The sequence below is a fragment of the Macrobrachium nipponense genome, chromosome 3 (assembly GCF_015104395.2).
Source record: "Macrobrachium nipponense isolate FS-2020 chromosome 3, ASM1510439v2, whole genome shotgun sequence".
Taxonomy (NCBI): Eukaryota; Metazoa; Arthropoda; class Malacostraca; order Decapoda; family Palaemonidae; genus Macrobrachium; species Macrobrachium nipponense.
The window spans coordinates 78,120,345-78,146,192 of record NC_087202.1 but is presented as its reverse complement, the minus strand read 5'-3'; the positions used below and the strand labels follow the sequence as shown (position 1 = coordinate 78,146,192).

The 25,848-nt window shown below is 36.3% G+C and overlaps 1 long non-coding RNA gene and 1 other non-coding gene across 3 annotated transcripts in view; one reads left to right on the top strand and one right to left on the bottom strand.

Annotated features, from left to right (window-relative positions):
• Positions 1 to 25,848, bottom strand: part of LOC135221836 (uncharacterized) — a 386,560-nt gene that overhangs the window by 341,273 nt on the left and 19,439 nt on the right. The gene's annotated exons all lie outside the window — the stretch shown is intronic.
• Positions 22,048 to 22,119, top strand: Trnae-uuc (transfer RNA glutamic acid (anticodon UUC)). Its single transcript has one exon. It is a non-coding gene; the product is annotated as a tRNA-Glu (tRNA).

Genomic DNA, 25,848 nt, shown 5'->3' with positions numbered 1-25,848 from the left:
ACTAGCACAGGTTTTTTTTTTTTTTTTTTTTTTCTTTCTTTCTTTCTTTTTAGCCTTTTTGTTTTCATGTCTGTTCTCACTGAGTAATAATGGCAGTGGTTAATGAACATTCAAGGACATTGGTTTTGGTTTTGCCCTATGCAAGAGCAACCAGATCATCCCACACCAAACTGATCACCTGCCTAATTGGATTTTGGGATTGTGGATCATTTTCTTTCATTTCTTTTTACAAATTCTCAATAAATTACTTTTCGAAAAGGGGAAAAAACCGAGAATAACCATACATTGGAGGGGAATTCGAGGGGCACTGATTGTCCTATCAAAGATCTCAAATAACCCAAGATTTTTGTTTCTTTTTCTGGTACTGACATTCACCAGATGACGTTAGGGAGACTTGGCTGTCCTTCAAAAAGAAAAAAATCAGATTACCTGTATATTTGGAATGGCATTTGTTCCTTTTTGATGAACGTACTTGAGATACTCCGATTTCAATAAAGAAGTACAGTGTAAATGGTAAATAAAAATGACCATATTAAGGGGAACTTGTGTGTTTATGCAATCACACACTAGGAATTTCAGTTTTAATAAAGCATCTGTTAATCGTACTTGCATAGAAATGTTTGTTTCTATCAGATAGATACATCGATTTGTGCTTGTAAATAAAGTTTTAACGTCTGCTGCTGCAAACTTCAAAATTAAAAAATCTTAAAAAAAAAAAAGTCCCAATTTCCAAACGTCTTATTAACAAACCTCAAATCAAAACAATCTCAAATTAAAAATAGACATGAAGCGTAAATATAAAAAAAATTAATTTTCATCTGCATACTACGATAAAAGGAACGGAAATTCTTTAATTTGTTGGTGGTAACTGAGATAATGATATATTCAGTGCGAGTGAGAAATTAATATAATTACAGTGCAGGCTTATTACTTCGGTAAGGTAACGCAGGGTGTAATTACACTGTAAAGCCAAACACAAGCCATTAAGGCTTTTTTCCGAAAGGGGTTACAATATTTGTCACCCCAAATCTTATGTTAGCCTCATAATTATACAAATTACAAGATATTAATTTGATAACACGCCGTGCGGTTGGAATCTACTTTCATCCTGAACTCTACAACTACAAATGAATACGAGAGAGAGAGAGAGAGAGAGAGAGAGAGGTCGAAAAGTTAATAGCAGGACAGAAACATTTGCCCTACAAGAGGTAAACCCATAATTTTTTTACAGTACAAGACGAATTCACGATAGCGACGTAATCAATGGACGCTTATTAATTTCTTTCCTGGAATGGAGTGGAGTGGTGTTGGTCTTACTACAAGTACGCTATTATAAACTAAAATATCCCTCGACTAACAGGCTTCACCTCCAACGATTAGTATCCTGAAAACAACTCTAGGAGACCATGGCACATCTACCTGGAGAGAGAGAGAGAGAGAGAGAGAGAGAGAGAGAAGAGAGAGAGAAATCCCTGTCTTGACACCATCCACGCTCATATCATGTAGGCTTATTGAATCTTCCAAGGGCTAACACGACCATCCGTAACCACGAGCAATCCCGAGAAGAAACTTAAAATTCTAGTTTAAAAAATGTGGACGCATATATATCTAAGACATTGTGTGTGTGTGTGTGTGTGTGTGTGTGTGTGTGTGTGTGTGTGTGTGTGTGTGGGGTAAGTTTTAGTCTTCATTTTTCACAATTTTAGATATACGAGGTTTTAGTCCACAGGGGAAAAAAAAAAGCTGAAATTCTTTTAGCTCAACAGTTTCGGCCTCCACTGGCCCTTATCGAGTGCTGTTTATTTTATATATATATATATATATATATATATATATATATATATATTATGTGTGTGTGTGTGTGCAATATCCACTTAACAATACACTGGGAATAACTTACATCAAAGTGGACAATGACTTTGACTATCCGGTTATCTTTATAGCCTTGTGGTCAAAGTATTTTCCTTGGTTAATTTTAAACTGGATATTCAACGATACATATATAATGTATTATATTATACACAGTATATATTCAGATGAACCCCTATACATACACTCGCCCACATGGGCTACTTACTCGAAATTCCAGCTTTCAATGAACATGGTGTTCAACTGAAAGAGATGAAAGATTATAATAGAAAATACGGAAAGTAGAGATCAGTTATTAGTAAAAACAATAAACAAAATAAATAAAAAAATGGTTAAATTATTAAAGTACAGGGGAATCGTGTAATTATGTATACATACATACACACACACACACACACACACACACATATATATATATATATATATAATATATATATATATATATATACACACACATATAAGTCTATCACATTACCGTGATTCATATACATATATCGAACTACAAATGTCCTTTAATATCTAATTCGCTCTACCTCGGAATTATATATTTTCATATATGCTTAACCGAGGGGGAATTTATTAAGCGATAATAGAATTGGCCATCGACAGGCGCGAACCAGCGACCTCCCGATTCCAGGACTGGCAGTGAAGCCTTAAAACCACCCCGCACCGCCAAGAGATGTCGGGGTGGTTTAAGGCTTCACTGCAGTCCTGGAATTGGGAGGTCGCTGGTTCGCGCCTGTCGATGACCAATTCTATTATCGCTTAATAAATTCCCCCTCGGTTAAGCATATATGAAAATATATTTAATTCCGAGGTAGAGCGAATTAGATATTAAAGGACATTTGTAGTTTCGATATATATATAATATATATATACATATATATATATATATATATATATATATCTATATATATATATATATATATATATATATCTGAGTCTGTTACCTGGAGATATAAGTAATCAACAAAAGGCACTTTGAATACCAAGTAAATGCAGTTTGTGTAACTGAACATATTTTCTTTAATTTTTTTTAGAATAGATATGAATGAAGAGGGGTCAATTACAGCTAATATAACCAGTCGGAATTCTATAGAGCTAAAGCACTTAATTTCGCATCTGGATGCTGGGCTTATATTGGTAAACTCAAGTGTATAGTAAGAGGAAATCGAGAGCCTGAATGTTCATATAATGTATGATATATGTAATATGTCTAATCATACGCATATATATACATATATATAATATATATATGTACATATATATACATATATATACACATATACGTATATCCTTAAATCCTGTTACCCCGGCCCCCTCTTTCTGATTTTGTATATTATATAAAGGCCTGTCAATTTTTTTTATATTCAGTGTGAACGTGAAAATGTAAGAATATACTACGAAAGTACTTGTTGCAAGTCCCTGTTTCACTTACATTCTTACCGTGGAATTAAGGATATTCTCAAGTACGTGTTCCTTCGTGCTACACTGGTTATACATTTATATATGTATATGTGTATATGTATGTGTGTGTATAATGATACACGCACCACCGCTTTTTAATATTTCTAACTGCGATTTTTTTTTTTAAGATTTTCTTTTTAGATTTTTTTTTAAAGTATCATAATCTGCTTTGCTTTGATGATGTGAACCCTTCGCCTTTTTCCTCTGTCAAGTACATATATACACACGCATATATATACGTATATATATACATTATAAATATATATATTTACATATATATATATATAATATCAAATATATATATTTATAATGTATATATACGTATATATATGCGTGTGTGTATATATGTACTTGACAGAGGAAAAAGGCGAAGGGTACACATCATCAAAGCAAAGCAGATTATGACACTTTAAAAAAATCTAAAAAGAAAATCTTTAAAAAAAAAATCGCAGTCGATAATGAGAAAAAGCGGTTCCATTCAGAGTGAGCGACTACTCTGACATTTTCATATCTTCATCGCCTCGTGTGTGCCCTGGGGTTAAGAAGAATCGGATGCCCCAATAAAAACAATTTTCAAAAGCAAACTATTTGGACAACATGACAGCCACATGCTTAGACAATGTTTTTCTTTATTAAAAAAAAAAAAAAAAACAGCATTCACCCAGCCAGGACTCTACTATAAAGGAAATGAAACAAACCCTCTATCAACAAAAATTAAAGTGAAAAAAAAAAAAAGGCCGTCTGATTCCCTGTTGGCAGAGCGGGGAATCGAACCCTGGGCCCTGAGATCGGTAGTCCAGCACGTAACCGACTCGTCCAACGAGAAACGAAGGCTGTCTTTAAACCCCTCTCTACACGTCAAAGGCAAAAACAGTCGAACTTAGCCCCTTATGAAGAACTTGTGACCTCCCGACTGATGTTATAACGATGTGGCAGGCAACAAACTATTCCTTCCCGGCTTTTCTCCAGCTAAGGCCACAACCTTATCCTTAGCCCACCCACTACTATAAGGATAAGCTAAAGGCCCAATCCACAACAGAGGCCCTTTACAATAGCAACGACCCTTAGGAGGAAACTTTCACGTTGGTTTGTTTGTATGGTGTTTTTAACATTGCATGGAACCAGTGGTTTTTCAGCAACGGGACCAAAGGCTTTACGTGACTTCCGAACCACGTCGACAGTGAACTTCTATCACCAGAAATACACATCTCTAACACCTCAATGGAATAACCGAGAATCGAACTCGCGGCCACCCGAGGTGGCAGACTAGGACCATACCGATCACGCCACTGACGCGCTAAACTTTCAAGTAGGTCTATGACGTAAACACCTATCAACCTACGACTACTTCGTCAGGATTAGGCCTATACACAAGCGCCTTTTCCTTGTGCTTTCAATCACGAATAAAAGAAAAAACTATATATTAACCATTTCTATGTATTGCAGGAACAACAACAATATCAGACCTTTGTTTGCAACCCACTACTAATTCGTCAGCATTAGGCCTATACACATGCGCCTTTTCCTTAGGCTTTCAATCACGAATAAAATAAAAACTATATTTCAACCATTTCTATGTATTGCAGGAAGAACAACAATATCAGACCTGTGCCTCAGTAAGTCACATTTTCCGTCTGAGAGAATCCTATCGACTCTAGAAATTCCATTTTCGAAACAACAATGACAATTTCCACTGCATCATCTCGGGAGCCGAGAGGATCATGAATGACGTCAGTTGACGAGTAGGCAGGAGAATCATTCAAATATCCCGACTTATTAACTTAATGACGCATTACCTTCAATTATTATTTTCTCTTTAACGTGAGGTTGTCAAAGGCTTATTCACTCTAGTCAAAAGTATTTGTTTAGAGCCCGTATAAGAGATTGTTTGTTTATAAGGTGTTTGTACGCTGCATGGAACCAGTGGTTATTCATCAACGAGACCAACGGCTTTCCGCGTCTTCCGAACCAAGTCGAGAGTGAACTTCTATCACCAGAAATACACATCTCTAACACCTCAATGGGAATGCCCGAGAATCGAACTCACGGCCACCGAGGTGGCAGGTCAAGACCATACCGATCACGCCACTGAGGCGCTCCGTATAAGAGAAGTGTGTGCATCACTAAGTTAATATCATCACCTGGAACACCAAGCGTGCTGTGTAGTACTATGAGGCCATAAAGACAATACACAGCGAGAAATAATATGTTCATTCTCAGAAAATATAAGAAAACATTTTTTTCACAAATTTAAACAAGAATTTTGAAACTTCAAGGCATCACAAGAAACGGATATTTAAAATGAGAGAGAGAGAGAGAGAGACGATGAGAGAGAGAGAGAGGAGAGAGAGGATGAGAAGAGAGAGAGAGAGATCCCGAATATCAAGGAATTATAATAAATAAATAAATAAAATAAATAAAATAAATAATAAATAAATAAAATAAATAAATAAATAATAAATAAAATAAATAAATAAATAAATAAATAAATAAATATAATAAATACTATAAAGTAAAAACATTCTGAAATATAGTCCTTCGCTTTACACCACTGTTTTAATGGGCCTTTTATACTTGAGACGTATCCTGTTTTAACAGAAGAATTTATGTATATATATATATAATATATATATAATAAATATATATATATATATATATATATATATATATATATATATTTGTGTGTGTGTACTGTGATTTTTAAAGCAAATATATATATATCGATTTTAACTTAAGCACCCGAAGTATAAGCAGGGCCCTTATTATTTGGGCAACATTCTCCAACGCTAGTCAATAAACGAAGCATCACCGCCACCTTCTTCAGGGGCTTTTTATCGTTTCATGAAGGGCACATGAACGTAATCACGTTTAATTGGCCCAGTCTCTCGAGAAATCTCGAATAATCTCGAGAAATCTCGAATAAACCCTAAGACACAAATATCTCACTTTGTACCGAGCGGAATGACACAGTGACTTAGACGTTACAACTTGTCACCCTTATTCTTGTTCCCTAAATACTACACTCCCTCCCCTCTCCATGGCTTCCCCCCTCCCTTCCAATCGGATCCCTCTTCCTCTTTTCCTCGTCACGTGTCAATCGGCTTGACAGTCAGTGGCTCCAACTAGTGATTAAAACAGCAATTACGCTCAAGATGGCTGACCCGCTCTGATCCGAAACTACCGACAGGTTTAATTAATAGAGGGTCATTTGGATGGTCCACTGAGCCCAGGACATGCAGGGGAGAGGGAGGGCTCTCGGATACGAATTACAGCGACGAGAACGTTCATTTTATTTCCCAAGATGGTTTACGGAAGCGACGCTCTCCCCCTTAAATCTCCTTTCACATCGCAAATCAATAAACAACAGAACTTGACGGCTCAAAGCTGATCCTTGAACTTGATGGTAGGGTAACACGGAAACCTCCAAGAGGCTCGTTTTGATTTTGTCTACAGCGAAAATTTAAGCCCTATATTCAACTATGCTATTTTAATCAATCAACCATGAAAAGCATCCAAATTACACAAATCACATTTTGTGCAAAATCCATAAGCAAATGGCCCCGAATGTAATGACAAAAAAAATACAAATGACATCATACTTGGTGCAGATTGGATGAACATATCAATTTTAATAAAAGAGAAATATCTATTTTAAACCTCTAAATTTCTAAATTCGACTGTATCACTGATATAGTAACTCCCAACGACTTGAAAACAAAGTGCTCAAGTATTATGAAAGAAATAAGGGATAAAAACTTAAGCTTATTATGCCCAACATCCCCTCTTAGGTTCTACCACATTATACGAGTATTAACAGTTACCGGTTCCAATACTTGGACCTGGATACAGTTTGATTCAGGAGATATACTAGAGAAACAATGCATCAATAAACAATAATTTGATATAATTTTTTTTTTTAACAAAGTAAGGAGTAAGAGAACTGGCAACCAAATGAAATTACAAAAATTTGGTTACTTGCGTGGAAAGAAAAAAACGGGATGGTATAAGAAAGAAAACTGATTACTATGGCCATAGAACAGAATCTGCAACACCCAAAGCCAATGGATTCTGGGAAGATCTGTTGCTCCGTTGACTTACAAGGTTTAGTTCAGCTTAACTGGTAGAACAGACATCATTTTCTAAACAAAAATGCAATAGAAACCGAAAATGGGACTATTAACCGAAAATGAATGAAGGTGTTGCAGCTGTAAAGAATCAAGGCGTACCAACAGGAAATAACATTAAGTACATATACAAGTAAATTTAATTAAAGATAGTAGTTACCCTACTCTTAATAAGATCACTGAATATGACCACCCATAAAATTCTTAACTCACCAAAGGGATGGAAGCCATGACACGCACGATGACTCACAAAATCTTCAATCAATGAATAATAGTTACGATAAACCTTCATGAATTTTCTCTAACTCTATCATGGTAATTACTTATAAATACAAAATACGATGCCTGAAGAGGACCCAGTTATTCTTTTATCACAATACATGTGTCCATGTGCATGAACGTCTGAGAGGTGATATATATTTAACTGAATTAACACGATAAAAACAAAAAGTACAATGTTTCTCATTGCTACTACATAGCTTCTGATTCAGTTTTAATTTGAATACTTTCTTCACATTACAAATTTCCTAACTTGCCATGGCAACAAAAAAAAAACTGTTACACAATAACATTCCACATTCATGAACGGTTAGTTTATACACCAAAAATAGTTCTGTAATGCAATACGACCATCATAATTTGATTTTTAATCATGAAGAGAGAGAGAGAGAGAGAGAGAGAGAGATGAGAGAGAGAGAGAGAGAGAGAGAGAGAGAGAGAGAGAGAGAGAGAGAGAGAGAGAGAGAATTACTTTATACTAAAGTTAGAGAAAGTGATTTATTAATTTCAAGTTAACAGAGTGTGTGCATGTGTGAGAAAGCAAGCAAATCCAGTGCAAACGGATTTCGTAATATAACCAAGAAAATACATTCCGATACATGCCAATATAAATCGTAATTCATCAAATCCCCCTGAAAAATAAAAAGAAAAAGAAAAAAGGACCTACTCGAAAAGAAGTGCTATACAATTGATGAGTCTCCCTCGTCGTCATCCCATTTTCGAACGGGTGACGCTTTTCAGGGAGAACTAAGGTAATTTCCACTGAGCCGGCGACAGTTATTCAATGCGCTGGTGACAGGTCCATCGCCGAGCTGACAGGGGCCCCGTGACGCCCCTGTTTTACCAACCAGTTAAACCTTAATTGCGGATGGAATTGAGCTAATTATACGACGAAATGCTCTCTTTTGTTTCTGACTTCCCACGTGGAGGGATATTTTACCCTAATAAAGAAGGGGAAGACGACGCAGGCGTTTCCACGCATTGTTTTTTGTTGTTGTTTTTTCTTTGCCTTTTTTATATATTCGATTTTTCTCGATACTGTTAAAATCTTAAAAATACTAATACGCAAAAAAGGTACAAATATACAGAAGAACGATCAGAGATATCATTACCAAGTTCAAAAGCGTGTAAGACTGTACTATACTCTGTTTTTTTTTCATCTGTCCATCCGCCTGTGGTGTTTTTGTATGGGCTTTAGATAGTTACATTCAGCTTACATTCAACGATTATAATAATATCCTATTTCGAATATTAACGGTGTAATTCGCATACAGTAAATTATTAAAACACTTTACAGTTGCAAATGAACACCCGGATATCCTTTTATTTACCTAAGACTTACAAATGGCGTAACTATCAAAAGCCCGGGACGCAGTGTTACCATACAAAAACACCACAGGCGGATGGACAGATGAAAAAAAAAACAGAGTATAGTTGACGAAACTTTTTTTTCTTTTTTTTTGTTTTTTTTTTGTGGGGGGGGGGGGGGGGGCATTGTAGCAACTTGTACGAATGCGCCATTATTATCTAATCCCACAAAACACAGCCTACCATAAATATCTTTCAAGGCTCAACATACTTTCATTTTATGCTTATAAATGGTAAATATCTATGAATGGAAATATGTTAAATAACATTTTTGCAATTAAGTGACGACACACACGTGCACTGGATTCTATGCGAAACATGAATGAAATATTCTTTCAGACAAACTCCCAGATTCTGAGACTAAGTTGCCTCACCTGTAACACCCTAGTTTAGAGATGCAAAACTGCTACTCTTGTTATGGTACTAAAAAAAAGGATGAAGAATGTTATCTGAGATGGACGTTTAAAGCTAATTCTATGAATAATAAAAGAAAAATAAACGAAGGCACTGTATGCATAAGCCTGATTTAAAATACCATCATATTTTAACGGGGTTAGTGAAATCTTCAGCGTCTATAATAAGGTTTCAGAAGCAATCTTGATTACAACCAGCTTTACCTTACCGTAAACCAAATTACCTCGTAATAGGTACATAAATATACATAGGGAATGATGCTAAAAATATAAGTCCAAACAGAGAACTAGAATAAGTATCCCTAGTCCTTAATAATAATGGATATCTGAGTAAAGATATCAATCAACAGGGTTTACATCTATGACGAACCTACTATGAGATTCAGGGCCTCTGTACACGGTTTTTTCGCCAAATAAATAACTTTTATCTATGCTTTCATAAATATAACGCTTATTCAGAATACATATTATATCTACACATAAATTTTTGACTTGTATTCTGCATTGCGTTAGGTTGAATAAATGTGGTACTTATAATGTAAAAGTGACTTTTTTTGAAGACCGGACCAACTTACTCAGAAAAGAAAAAAGGAAATTTCGAACGCACTCGTTACGTAACTTATGACAGCATTTCTTCCCCTCTTTTCTCGATGGATGATTGGCTATACGGTAACGAAGGCTAAACCCTCTGGCAACAATGATATACAAATTTAAATACAAGCAAAGCAGTACACCTTTATGAACTCTGGAACCTCTCCAACTGATAATTATCCCATAAGATGATACAAACCAACAAAATATGTTAATAAATACAAAAACACTTCGATTATTCGTCTAACTCCCAAAAAATAGGTTTCCTAAGAAATTACAGTCCACTTTATAGGTCACAATCAGATTGACAAGATGTAGGGAATAGTTGGTAATTTTCAAAAACATAGTAGACAAGCTTGATTTGATAACTGCTTATATCCAATGTCACAATTTTTTATTTATTGGCTATCTACCTATTTACTGAAAAAAATAAGCCGTACCGTATATTGGCTTTAAAACCTTCACCAATAATTATCGTCAGACTGATGACTTTATGAGGCTCACCCACTTTCGCCTCGTTATAATTCAGGATAACACTGAAGGCTACCATGGGCATTTGTTGGATTAGAAAATTTAACTTCTGGCAATAAAAACTAATTTCTCGAGTAGTTGTAAGAAGTGCTAAATGATCCTCAAGGATCCCAGCAGTTGGCCTAAACGTTTTAATTCATGTGTATTTACTGCTATAGTGTTGCGGCACTACTGCTACAGTAGTATTACTACGCTAGCACTGATTCCCCACCCACATCTATGTATCGTTCCGCCATTCATAAAGTCTTTGGGTTTCAGAGCCGATGGAGTTTCTGTTCTAGTGGATGGGAGGGGCAACATTTCGTCAAAAGGTTTGTTTACCTTGCTTACGTAATGAATGTTTTTCGACTCTTGGCTAGTAATCATTGGCCATGGCGTCGGCTAAAATCATTTTACTCTATAAAAAATTAAAACTATCGGGTTTTAGGTTATTGATAATGCTGACAAAATTTGTGTGGTTGTAAAATATACATATGTCAACTTTCAGCTACATCCGATGCTTTGACAAGGAGCAAAGTCCAAAAACCGTGTTACAGAGACCCTGAATCTCATAGTAGGCTAGGTCTACACTCCTGAGGGCGAGGAGAGCATCAAGTTCTTCTTCAAGAACTCATGTACAGAAATTACCGCCAAGATGAGGAAAACCTTAAAGTATGACTGACAGGAAAAACATTCCTACAAGCCTTGGCCATCACATAGAGCTGGTTATTTCCTATTTTTAAAAGAAACATGGACAGAAACAAATTATACCTCAGTATATACCTCCCCATACGGAGCAACCCAACTCCCGTTACTGAGTGAAGACTTGAAGGAGAGCGTCATCTACTGATTCCTGTAACTTCACGTGAAACACCTAACTGTTTAAATAGGGAAGACCCTTACTCTTCTAAGTGGCTATAAAGCCACCTGCAGGAGGGTGCTATAAACAGGCATTGCAGACAAACATACAACGGGGCGCTACTTCAAAGCGATTAAACAAGGCGTGATCCGACCTCCAACTTACTCAGACAGCATGAGAAAATCTATGGTCAATTAGGACGTTGTTCCACCGACGAAAATTAATAATACTCAATATGTTGAAATATCTGTTCTGTACTGTTTAGCAAGCACATTTATTTTTTTATATTTTCATTCTAATACATAAGTCATAAATAGTCCATCCTTAAATTCCCATATCTCTATCTCAACGCGAAACACCCTTTTTCAGACCTTTTAGGCTTTCCATAGGGCTTTGCTACCCCCACAACAAGAACAACAACAGCACAGACAACAACAACAACAAAAGACCCCATCAAGAACAACTACAAAAGTAGATTGCATGTAGGCTTACTCCACGAGTAAGCAAAAAGCTGCTAAATTGATCACAGCAATCACCGACCGTCTCTGCCTATATAACAGCACTATCCATACCGCAACACTGTCAACTCATTAATTAATGTAATAACATACTGCAGGACCACAGCATCCTTCTTTCAACTTTGCAGAGGCGGCCAACACTGGACCTGCGCCACAGTCCCACCAATGGGCCCTCCATATGTCTACTAAACAGGTAAAGAAACCTGAGCTTTCCCAGCATCTCGTGCAATAACTTGGTCAACCAATAATGAAAGGGCAAATGAAAAATCAACCATTATATAAATATATATTTTATATATATATATATTTATATATCCTATATATATGGACATACAATATATATATATATATATATATATATATATATATAAATAAGAGCAGGTATCCAAGCCAGGAATAAACAAAACTTTCAACTAACATAGGAATCGATAAAACGGGTGAGAGGGTCCAGAGACTGCATTGATACACTTTACTAAGACACTGTGTATGAAATAAGTTTTTCACGAAGTTAAGACATCATTGTGGTTATTAAAAGAGCAATATATACGTGTATATACACGATTTATTTTAAATCAGAAGAGGCGCGAAAAGCCCTTTTGATATGAAGTATGCTGGACACAGATGGCTACCCACAGGCGATCCAAGGAATCTTAAGACCGGCAAGGTTTACAAATTACGGTTTAGGAAGTATGACAGCTTCTCATTTGAACTGCACTGGACACAACTGCAGGCCACTAGAAACGAAGGATTAGTGAAGACCCGTGAAATCTGTCCAGTTTTTCTCAACCATGACATCTGAGTTGAAATATTATCAAGAATTCGATTTTAATCGATATTCTGCCTGCAACGGCCTACATATTGCAGTGTATTTCCACTATTACAGCACATATTGTAGTGTATTTCCACTATTACAGCACATATTGTAGTGTATTTCCACTATTACAGCACATATTGTAGTGTATTTCCACTATTACAGCACATGTACCCTTGTATTGTATTTGTCCACTATTACAGCACATATTGTAGTGTATTTCCACTATTACAGCACATATTGTAGTGTATTTCCACTGTTACAGCCCCGATAATAGCCATGGCTTAATTCCTGAAACAGCCGTCAGATTATGAATAAATGAAAGTAACAGAGTAACGGTTTATGTTTGTTCCTTGAAGATACGAAGAAATACTGAAAATTACTAGCGTTTCTAGAGAGTATGGAAGGCCAGACACCGAAATCAGAATTCATTCCTTGATAACGGAAAATGAATAGTACCAGTTTAAGAAGTGTGTTCTTTCTCTTACCTAAATCAGTAAATTACTTACGTGGTTGTTAGACAGCTATTGTGGGAAGCAAACAAGGTCAAAAAAAAAAAAAAAAAAAAAAAAAAAAAAAAAAAAACTTTAAATCAGCATTACCACCACAAAGCACTCACTGAAAACCGTAAGGTTAACCTCCCTCTGCAGCCATACCCAATAACTTGAAAAAGGGTACAGCCGAGGGGGAAAAAAATACATATGTTTCTGCATGTAATGTCATACAGAATCCCCTCGCCTTCTCGAAATCAACAGCTTTTCATAAGGATTACGAAGTAATCCCTTGAGACACGTAAATCAATCAACATAATGGCTAAAAGTACGACTTGCAAGGATAAAACTGAGATTCTGGCAAAGAAATATGTATCAAAATGGAATATGTTTGTCATCATTAAAAAAGATTTAAAGCAATAATAATTACGATTAATAAAAACAAATCTAGTAAGGCACTAAAAACTTGTGAAGGTCGCCATTTTGAAACAAAGGGCAAAATAACAAAAGCATATTACATTCAGTCATTATCAACGACATATGTCGCGATTACCAAAAGAATACAGAAAAACATATGCCTTGCTGGCTTCAGAAGGTATGGAGCAAGTCTTTTTAGATGCGGCTGCTACCTAGTCCCAAGCCCTTTTCCACTCCTGTTGCTACTCACCACAGTTAACTAACCATCATATATAATTCACCTCTTTGGTAAACTGTGGTAGTTTTTTTTTTTTTTTTTTTTTTTTTTTTTTTTTTTTTTTACGAGCAGGTTCATGCGGCCGCCCTCGGTCAATATTTGATCAATATATGAAGTAAATGACATTTAACAATCAGACTGAAAAACCAAACACAAACATGGTTAATTCACAGAAAAATTATATAAATGAACTAAGTGCTAGCACACCGGTTTGATTCTGAAATCACGCGATGAGTTAAATCCCTTTAGAACATAAAATTACAATCCATTATTGTACCGGAATGTAAACATATGACTAAAGCCAAGTTTTAAAAACACTGGACCGAAATTTACACAAATAAATGAAAGCACAAATTTACGTGCCTAATTTAGCTTCAATAACTCACTAGACAAAATGTAAACAAATTACCATGCCTATTTTTTAAAATATATATGACCAGACCGAAACGTAAACAGATATATTACACCTAGAACCATCCGCCTTTTCTTTTTTAACTGTAAATTAAAATACGACCCTAACGGCCAACATGATTCCCGTTAAGGGTAAGGGCTAAATTTAGACCTTGGGTAAGGGAACATTGTTTTCAGAGCAGGCGTGTCAATATTTCCGGGCCAGGTGTACGTCAGAGAGAGATCTGCGAAGGACAGCGATGATCTGAAAATCGACCCAGGAGCACGTGTCCTGTCAGCCGCTGTAACCATAGGTGTCACCTTAACCTTTAAAGGCTGATATTAAAGGTTAAATGAACGGGCGACAAACAAACGCAGGAGCTCGATCACTACGGATGTTTTTCTATGACGAACACACGAAAGGAACTTTTTTTTTTCTTTTTTTTTAATGTGGAGCTTTCCCCTCGTGATAGGAACAATTTCTTCCTACGGCCACTAACTTTTTTTTAAAGGCTCTCCGTAACTCATGTAAAAGTTTTCCGAGTCCTATATAACAGCTACCGAACATACTGTTCCCACAGTGTACACATAAACATAACCGTACATCCGCTAAGAGATAAAAACCTTTCATTCATCTCCAACAAAACAAATACAAACTAAACTGTATATAAATACACGTTTTAAACTGAAACCTGTTTCTCATTACCTATACACTTACGAATTGAATGAATGCACACAAATATGGAAACAATTCTCCCTCTGAATTTGCCAAATCTTTGACCTCGTGAGTGAAAAAATGCCTACCCTCCAATGGCAAGCAAGTTCACAAGATTGAAAAATAAGGAAAGTGAAAGTTTCCCGATACAGAGGTACGTGGCCTTAGTATGAACTCAAGGTTTTCAGTTGTAAGGTTACATAGCATTTGAAAACATTTCACTTTAATTCATCACGTCAATGAGCAATGGAACCACCATTGAAAAAATCTGCAACATTAAAAATTGGAACGAGAAACAACCACGTTAGCATTAACTCGTGGTTTTCAATTGCTATGTTACATAGCAGTTGAAAACATTTCACTTTAATTCATTAAGCCAATGAGCAATGGAGCCTCCATTGAAAAAAATAAATCATAATAAGTCATGAAAAGTAGTAGCAATGTTGGTTGCTATCTTTTTAATTTCTTCACATGAAAATCGAATTTGTTGAGGTGGCTCAGGATGAAAGGCATTACGAGGATTATCACCAGAACGCATTTTTTAACTTTAAAAGAGCACATAAAGCAACTGTGCGTTATCCTTATGCTTGGTTAAAGAGTTTATGAAACATCCCAAGTTGATATGAAACTTAGAATGGCCTTGACTCCAAAGGAATTGGGATGTACCCTGAGAATAGTACAGTAGTTCTTGAGAAGTAACACATATTGAACTCTATTGTTCTTTAAAATCTGAAGGAAAAATAAAATATACAAGTGAATTTCCCTAAAGAATATAATGGGCACAAACCAATGTAAGTTACTGCAGGTAAGGGCAAATTTTCTAGTTATAGTAAAATCAATTCGTTGGATTTCTTGTCTGTCATTTGTATTGTCTCAGAATAGACGGCAAAATAAAAAAGTAGTTTTCCTTCAACCACTGTGCAACTCTCGTTAAAGAGCTGAATTCATGGTTCACATGAATTCACGTCAAACTATACATATATTTCATGGTTCCACTACGTGGGAGTGGTGTTAAAATAAAATTATCGTGGTTTCACTACGTGGTAGTGGCGTTAAAATTAAACTATGACGCTTGAAATTCACTTTTAGTATGGGACACTCCAGCATGAAAAACACATCCAAAACCATTTTTGGACACGTACTACCCTACAATCAATGCGATAAACCGCACTTTGCAACTCTTCTACAGATATTTCTAAACACTAAACAATACAACAAATATAACAATGAACTGTGAAAAGGAGTTGGCAATGTTTTTCCTACTGATATGTGGTGAAGAAACTTCAGCTTCAGGCCTTTGTTTGTTTGTATGGTATTTTTACGTTGCATGGAACCAGTGGTTATTCAGCAACGGGACCAACGGCTTCACGTGACTTCCGAACCACGTCGAGAGTGAACTTCTATCACCAAGCTTCAGGCCTTGACCTAACCTACATATTACATCCTTCTCACTTGAATGCCCCTACTCTACCTGTCTCCCATGTTGTTTTGACCACCGCTGTGCAACCAAGGGGGATTTCACGTCGTTATCATCGCTGAGTTAGCTTCTAACAATCGTCCCATATAAACTGCAAAGAGGACTAGCAACCATACTACTAATATATACTAACCAAGGAGACTTTTCAACTTCCGAGTCTTGACCGGGCCTACTCATTTCACACAGAAATCTCTACCTCATTTCTATTTTCCCTTATGTTTTTAAATTTCTATACAGCCTAGACGTGTTTCACAACTCCATCATCAGCAAGTTCGCTTCTAACTACCATTTACAAAAGACAATTATGAAAACTTGCTCCAGTAAGCTATGATTCATTTATGTTTCTTCTTTGGGAACTTTTCGCTTCACGTTCCCCCAAAGATTATATGCTGTCCTATTCAGTATGCTACTCTCCCATTTAATAATTATAAATACTAGCAAACATATGTATACAGAAATTATGTATGAACATTCGTAAAGTAACTAAGTCTAAGGGCGTAACCAGCCTCTTTTCACGGCCAGAACCAGCCCAGCTTCAGTGAATCCCTTCTCACCCCCACCCACCTCGGAGAGGGGGAGGGGGTTAGGATGAAACAATTATAAACCATTTCAGGGGTCCCCACCATAACCATGCCAAGTTTCATGCCCATTACACCAGCCGTTTGGCAGTGATTGAATGACAGACGCCCATTACAATAAGATATATATATATATACATATATATATATATATATATATATATATATATATATAAATATATATATATATATATATATATATTCTTTATCTTTCATACCCCTGAAACCACTGACTGGCATCTTGAGTCCAAAGCTTTCTGGTCTTCCTTCGATTAATGTGATTATGATATCTAATTGTCATCATTATCACATCTTGACTCATCCATTCTATTCTACCTTTTTCATATTTCTATCTTTACCCTAATCATTCTTATGCTTTTTCTCAATATATCACTCATACTAACAGCAACAACCAATTTTCTGTCTATCGACTTGTAAGTCCAAAAGCCACTGCACTCTCAGAATGTCAGCTTCATTTCAAAATCTGTTTCCTCTAACAAGGGGCTGGGGGGAGGAGGGGGGAGGGAGGGAGGGAGGGAGGGAGGGAGGGGCAACGGGAAGATAACCAACGGTCACTGTCACATTTATGCCTTAGCTGACTCAAATTCAAGGATGAACAGACCCTGCTCAGGCAACTTGCACAAAATAGGCCGCAACATATTACGTAAATCAACAATTGAAGCCTAACCTGGAGAACATGAAAACCCTTAAATTGTTTTTGTTTGTATGGTGTTTTTACGTTGCATGGAACCAGTGGTTATACAGCAACGGGACCAACGGCTTTACGTGACTTCCGAACCACGTCGAGAGTGCATGTCTCATCACCGAAACTACACATCTCTCATCCCTCAATGGATTGCCCGAGAATCGACCTCGCAGCCGCCGAGGTGGCAGGCCAAGACCATACCGACCACGCCACTGAACAGAAACATTTCCTGAGCTTCTTATCACTTTTTACTATATATATATATATATATATGATATATATATATATATATACATATATATATATATATATATATATATATATATATATATATATATATGGATATATTATATATATATACACACACACACAAATATATATATATATATATATATTATATATATATATATATATATATATATAATATATAAATGTGAGCATGTAAGTGTATAGAGGTGTTCTAGAATTACCTATGAGCACGTTCAGTTAACGAGAATAATTCCCAACCAGAAAAAATAAAATCAAAATATTTGTTATGTTTTAAAATCTGTTATGTTTTAAATCTGAAACATGTAATAAGATTCGTCATTCAACTACGCCAGTCTGTAACGACCGGAGCAAAACAATAATCTCCTGTGATATAAACAATATAAAAATATATGAAAAAGGTTCAGCACGAACAAATTACAGCATACAACGGCAATAAAATCCAATTTGCTTGAAAAAAAAATATCAGAAGGACCAAAGTGAACATTCTTGGCAGGATTTATTAATCTACAAACATGACATCACAACAAACACACATACAGCATGGTACAAAAACTAAATAAACTGACTTGTGGGGAAGCTGCCTTATGAAGAAAAAATAAATAAATAAATAAATAAATAAAACCAACGGGATGGTTTACCGTTATTTTAAAAGCCACGAAATCGTCTAAATAAAACAATTATTCGTGAATTGCAAACTTCACCTGATATGACGAAGAATGGCTACCAAAAGCCAAACATATAAAAAAAAAATTATTACGTTACGGAAAATTAATTACTATATAAATAAAAAAGCAAGACAAAAATATATATTATTCCCTATATATATCTATATTATATATATATATATTATATATATACTATATAGATATATATAGTATATTATATATTACTAGACATTTCGTAATATTGTGCAGTTTCCTTCTATATTTACATATGTCAAACTCCATGTTATGAATATACCTCTTACGGCGTTATTATCTCGTTAATTGCTATTGGGAAAAAGTTAATTGTTCATATGCCTGTCCTAACTACGTGCAAGCGCACTAAAGATGCAGAAACAATATGCAACCATAATTTGATGCATAAGAGATATATAAAGAATAACAATGCCACCCGAGTGCTCAACGAAGATAACTTCCTTCTCTTATCCCCCACTGTCAAAAGTTTAGTCTGCGTTTATATCCAGCTAGTCGAATCGATTCAATTCATGAAGAATCAACACGATTCGTGATTCGCCTTGACGCGCTGCACTCATTTCAATTTGTAACCGTTTGAACGAAGCGAATAGAGTCGATTCAAATCATGCCGATTCGCTCGGTTTAAACGGTTACATTGAAATTTGTGGCGAATCAAGACGAATCTTGAACATGTTGACTGATTGATTGATTTACAGGTTTTAGGCATAATGCCAAGCACTGGGGAAACTAAGGCCATTCACCGCTGAAACGGAAACTGACTGTGAAAAGGTTTGAATAGTGTATAAGGAGGAAAGCCTCGCAGTTGCACTATAAATCAATTGTTAGGAAAGGGTGGGAAGTAAGATGGAAGGATAATATGAAAGGAGGTATAGTAAAAGGAATGAAAAGTAGTTGCAGTTAGGGGCTGAAGGGACGCTGCAACGAACCTTAATACGTAATGCCTACACTGCACCGCATGAGGTGCACTGACGGCACTATCCCCCACGGGGTTGATCATGTTGATTCTTCATGAATTGAATCTTTTCTATTCGCTTGATGTAAACGCAGCCTTACACGAATAGATGCTTGTGAGTTAAGGCAGTCCAGCAAGGTAAAACAAATTAAGTTAAAATCAACCATTCCGCGTGTTTGTACGAATTAACAAGGAGTAACAAGTAGCCTCCCGTCGTCAAATTCCCATATTCTTCACTAAATTATTATTATTATTAATTATTATTATTATTATTACAGAAGACCCGCTTTTAAACAAATTCTGTAGAATAAAATGGCAGAATTCAGCGAATTAATCTTATATATTATCTTTTTTATTTTTTCCTATTTTTCTTTATGTTTATTAAGATTCCCTGAATTCTGCTTCCATTATTATTATTATTATTATTATTATTATTATTATTATTATTATTATTATTATTTCAGTAGAAGCAAAAGGATGTGTCACAAAGATTCTAAATAGTTAATTAAAGCAAATATTTTATTTGCTTTAAATTAAGAAATATTTGGATACCTTAGCAAGATATTTTTTTTACCATAAAATTAATATTAATCACGTTCAATACCTTAATCTGGAACGAATCAATTAACTATTCACTTTAAGAAATATTCACTACAAACAAGAAAATATCATTAAGCTTGCAGATGAATTTACCAGTCAAAGCCATATGTCAACTACTGTATAAACCAATATTGAAGTTTCTCTAAAGAAATCACACTGGAAACCCTAAATATGGCAGATATGCCATTCTTACCCTACGGTATGCTCTATAATTAAGAATGCCACGCCTTCTAACAATTTTCTCTCCTCAAATTAAAAACGTATATAACAAGAAATCAATACCAGCAACACAGCAGTGGAGGTCTTCATCTCCTGTCAAGACACCCCTTAAAATAACTGGCGTACTCTTTCAACAATGCAAAATTAGCACTCAAAGAAAACGTACTTGGAACCAATCCAAACCTAACCATAACCACTGAAGAATTTTTCTTCGCATAGTCTCAGGCTGAATTTAGGCTTTATCAATTACAGAAGGCATAATTTGTCTACGGAATGTACGATGACATAACATTGGTTTTAAAACTTTTATGTAAATTTTGCACAGTCAACAACAATCCGTATTGGAAGGATATAAAAGCGTTGGAAGGCCTTTACCCTAGCGCAAATTTTCCTTAAACCTCAACGTATTTTATCCATTGAATACAATGGTACCCAAATTATAATCTCCTGCACAGATTTAATTGTTATCCATGTAAGTGGTATACTGGACCATCGTGGGTAGAACCTGTCACCAGGAAACTACTGACTGCATGTGTAACATACCTGCTTTGTTAACGTAAATTCAATGTAAGGAATTATAAGAAAAAATATATAATTGATAAAATGAGATTAACATTAACTTCAGCGCCATATTTTGTAGACAGGTAAGTAACCTATGTAGTTAGTTCCGGAGAGAGAGAGAGAGAGAGAGAGAGAGAGAGAGAGAGAGAGAGAGAGAGAGAGAGAGAGAGAGAGAGAGAGAGAGAGAGATCAAGCGTTCAGAACGCACCTACGGTAATCGAGGAGCAAGCTATTCCTGTTAGTTTTAAGACTGGTCAATTTCTTCGTGCACCAAGGTTCAATTGACAGCGAGGGTTATGCGCAAGCGCTGTATGTTATCCCTCGGAAATAATTTCTGGTGTTATGTGCCAGTGGAACTATTTGGGCCTCGAGTGTTGGTTTCGTAATGTTGATGGTTTTGTCAATCTTCAGGCTGGATTTTTTTTTTTTTATTTTTTTTGATACTTTGTAAATATCTTAAATTTGATTACGAGTACGTGTTTTAAACCCTTCCTGCTTTTGAGAATCCAAACACGTCAATGTCTGGTTCGAGTTGACTATTAAAAAGAACCTTTCTTGACACATACTAACTAGCCTATACTATATAGCTATACCGGTAATTCATTATCCTACATGGCTGAAACTAGTTCATCCACCCAGTACGTGAAAAATAAAAAACCATTTTTCCTTGTATTCCTTCAAGATTATACTTTAGTATTATACCTTCCTTTAGGCACGGTGAGTAATTCTGCACATGTGGAATGACCTCAAGAAGTAGGATAAGAGTAGCATTTCCATTTACATTTTTCTTCTGCTTCTTTAGCCAATCATTATTATTATCATCATCATTACCGGTAGTCATGGAAGCGGTGAAGATAATAATACGGTTTCTTGCAACAGCTTCACAATCCCATGTGGTCTAGTGGCTAGGATACCTGGCTTTCACCCAGGAGGCCCGGGTTCGATTCCCGGCATGGGAATTAATTTTAGCAAGAATTGATGGTGCTAAATCTTTCCTTCAAGCGCGTTCACCTCATTTAGCTAGAATATTTTTACCTTTATTTAAAAAAAAAAATGGAAGCACGCATCACTTCCGCCGAGTTGGCAACAGGCTGCAAGGACAGGGCAGGCATCTCCGTTCAAACTCATAATGTGCGGATTAATTCTTTGGCGTTTGTTTGCTTGCCAATTTACTTGACACTACTTTATTGACAATTTACTTATCACTACTTTATTTATCCCTTTTCATCATTATACAGATTAAATTTCAATTTATAACGAAAATAAACCAAAAATAAGGATAACAAAATTTGGCGTACGTGCATGCATATATATACGTATATATAAAGTGTGTATACCTGATCTTTGATCATTTTTTTAAATTTACCATTCATTTTACTGTTACTACATATTTCAAATTTAGATTTCTATTGTGAATAAACCAATCTAATATGCAAGCAAGATATTAAAGCAATAGGAAATTCTTTCCCCTCAATGTCTACCCACAAAAAAAGAAAATCTTATTTGCGTAACACTGGCGTCAAGATTACAATAGGCCGACATACTATATGCTACACACACACCACACACACACACACATATATATATATATAATATATATATATATATATAGGGTATATATATATATATATAGATTTAATCACGTTTAGCAGGTCTGTGATATTATATATATATATATTATATATATAGATATATTATCTAATATATTATAATCTATCATATTATATATATCTAATATGATTATAATCACGTTAGCATGGTCTGTGATATATATATATATATATATATTAAATATATATATATATATATATATATATATAATATATATATATCTATATAATTTTTACAACAGTATGTTCACAATGAAAGGCATCACTGTTCATGATCATTTACTAATTAAGGTAACATATAATCAACATGATCAAAAGGGTTATTCACTGATCAAAATATCAGTCTAAAACCAAAAGTTGTGTGTACTCTAAACAACCATTTTTAAAGTAATTTGCGCTTTTCCTAGGAAAACATACCAGCGCCTTTTGTGTAAGAGTATACCTCAGGCGAGCTGGAATCGATAGTTATACACAGGCGGTAATTGGGTGAGCGAAGGAAACCAACCCTCATCACCTGCCACCATCAAGCACTTTTTCCTTTGGATTCTGGAACTATATGGGATGGTTGAGTTTGGATAGGATAAAAGGTTCTGATTTATATACCTAGGAAAAATAAAAACTTGAAAAATTATTATTCGTTCTTACGGAAATGCAAACCATCTTCTTTTCTGTAGGAGACTCCTTAGGTAGGAGGATGTTCTCTAAACTGACTAGCAACATGAAACTTTTATGGCATAAAATTTGGCATTGCTAAACATCTGGTGAAGTTTTTTATTTCTATGTACAATGCACAGGCTCATCCTAATGCAATCCTGTTTGTTGGCGACAAAGGTCGTATTATTGTCATTTATTTGTCTCCAAATATAACTGCTTCACTGAGCGACTGTACTAAGGTGTTACTGTTGCAACAAAACAGCTACACATGGGGGAAGTTCCTGGAAAAGTTGATGGTAGTGTTCAAAGAAAAGAAGGAAAAGGAGCAAGGCTAGGTTACACAGGGAAGATGGACACTGGAGAATGTTCGTGTATTCATTGAAGTCTGTCATCTACAACGTCACAGATGCTTGGAAGAAAGTTACCATACAAACCCTTGACCACACTTGGTACTGTATCCTGAAAGGAGAAGAGGGCATGATGGACTTCCAGGGCTTATTATACGTTTACTTCACTGTCCAACTTGCGAAGGGAGGTGACGACATTCCCAAGGATGACATAAGCTTGCTAGTATGTTTTAACGTTGCATGGAACCAGTGGTTATTCAGCAACGGGACCAACGGCTTTACGTGACTTCCGAACCACGTCGAGAGTGAACTTCTATCACCAGAAACACACATCTCTAACGTCTCAGTGGAATGCCCGAGAATCGAACTCGCAGCCACCGAGGTGGCAGGCCAAGACCATACTGATCACGCCACTGAGGCGCCTATGATGACATATGGGTGTGGCTGGATGGTGATGGTGGCAACCATGGCTTCCAATTTATGTCTGGCAGCAAGATAACTGCTGCTATCGCTGCAGGTCACAAGGAAGTCCCTGAAAATGACACAATGGAGAAATGGCTGTTTCAACGAGAGCCTTCATACAACCATATGCACATGGTCTTCAATTTGTTTCTCGAGATCTTGGATAACCCCAATATCACCCCTGACGACTACCAGAAGCCTTGGACGTGGCTACACATGTTTGAGCTTCAGCAAAATATCACAATATCACTGTTAAGCAGAGTTGTAGTTTGAATCAACAAAGTATCCTTGACAGTTTCTTGAGATCCCCAACTGCAGTGCACTAGAACCCATCATAATCTACTTTTTTGGCAACTTGTTACTTTGGCTTTGAAACGCTAGCAAGCACAACTTCACCCTTTGCTCATATGCAGGTTCCTTCAGCCAAGATAATCACCTCAACACCTCTTCCTGACAACTTCACTGTTCAATATCTCCTGGAAGTCGCAGGAGGCACAGAAAGCAGATGATACCAGCCCTAACAACAAAGTTGAGCTGATGGAGGGGTAGGAGGTGGAAAAGACTAGTTAACCTCGTCATGGAGTTTTTGGAATCCTGGCCATCGTAAGCATTATGGGAAGTACAAACAGGTAAGTGGCGAAATTTTCTCGGGGGATATGTACCAGACGCCGGCCCCCTCCCCCGCGAATAGCTAAATTCCCCGAATACTTAAAACTCCTCTAAAAACGCTTAGAACTGCCCTCTAAAAATGCTTATAACTGAATATTTTAACAATTTATCACAAAATGTGCCTTTAGTCATAAAACTGATATGAAAATACAGTAATTAGTGAATATTTCTCAGTGAAAAATACAGCGAATAGGTGAATTTCCAGCAAATAATGGGTAGATATGATCCACAGACACGCCCGCGAATAACCGAGTTCACGAATCTTGAAAACGCAAATACAGGGGGGGTTGACTGTAGTTTCTAATTTCAATGTCAGCTTTGTTTTTGGTGCAGGTTAACTGCCCTGTCCACACCTGGGGAAGAATAGTTACAAAGTGGCTAATGAGCTCAGTTCGTTCATGCTCTATGTCCATACATGGGGAGGAGGGAGGGCTCCTATTAAGTAATTACTTGGTAAGTACTTTATTTCCTGGCGTATTTTGTCCGTTAATGGTGTCGGTTCGTCATATTCAATACTAGTCGCTATTTGGTTCTGTTAATGACTTCTGAATGGGGTCGACTTGTGTCATTAATGGTGGGAGCCAAACCGTTCAAAGACACCAGAACACACCTAGAAAGGTGCATCGTAACAAGTCCGTTAGTGGCGTCTGTGCTGACCGAGGAAAGGAACTTTCTGAGACCTAGACCATGTATTGCCATGTGGTTCCGTTAAAGGTTCTCTGAAGTTAAGCAGCCATAGTGAGTCCGTTAATGGCAGGGCCAAAACTGCTGTGTTTGCTGTCCAATCCGGGAGGTCACTCATTGTGAGGGCAAGAGAAACAGGTATCTGGGTACTGAAGCTTTATTGCCCGAGCGTGGGGTATACAATGACAGGTGCAAACGGACATGTAGTACCTGGGTCGGGTCGACAAAGGTCAGAGCTCAGAGATTGGCAACTTGTGTTTCT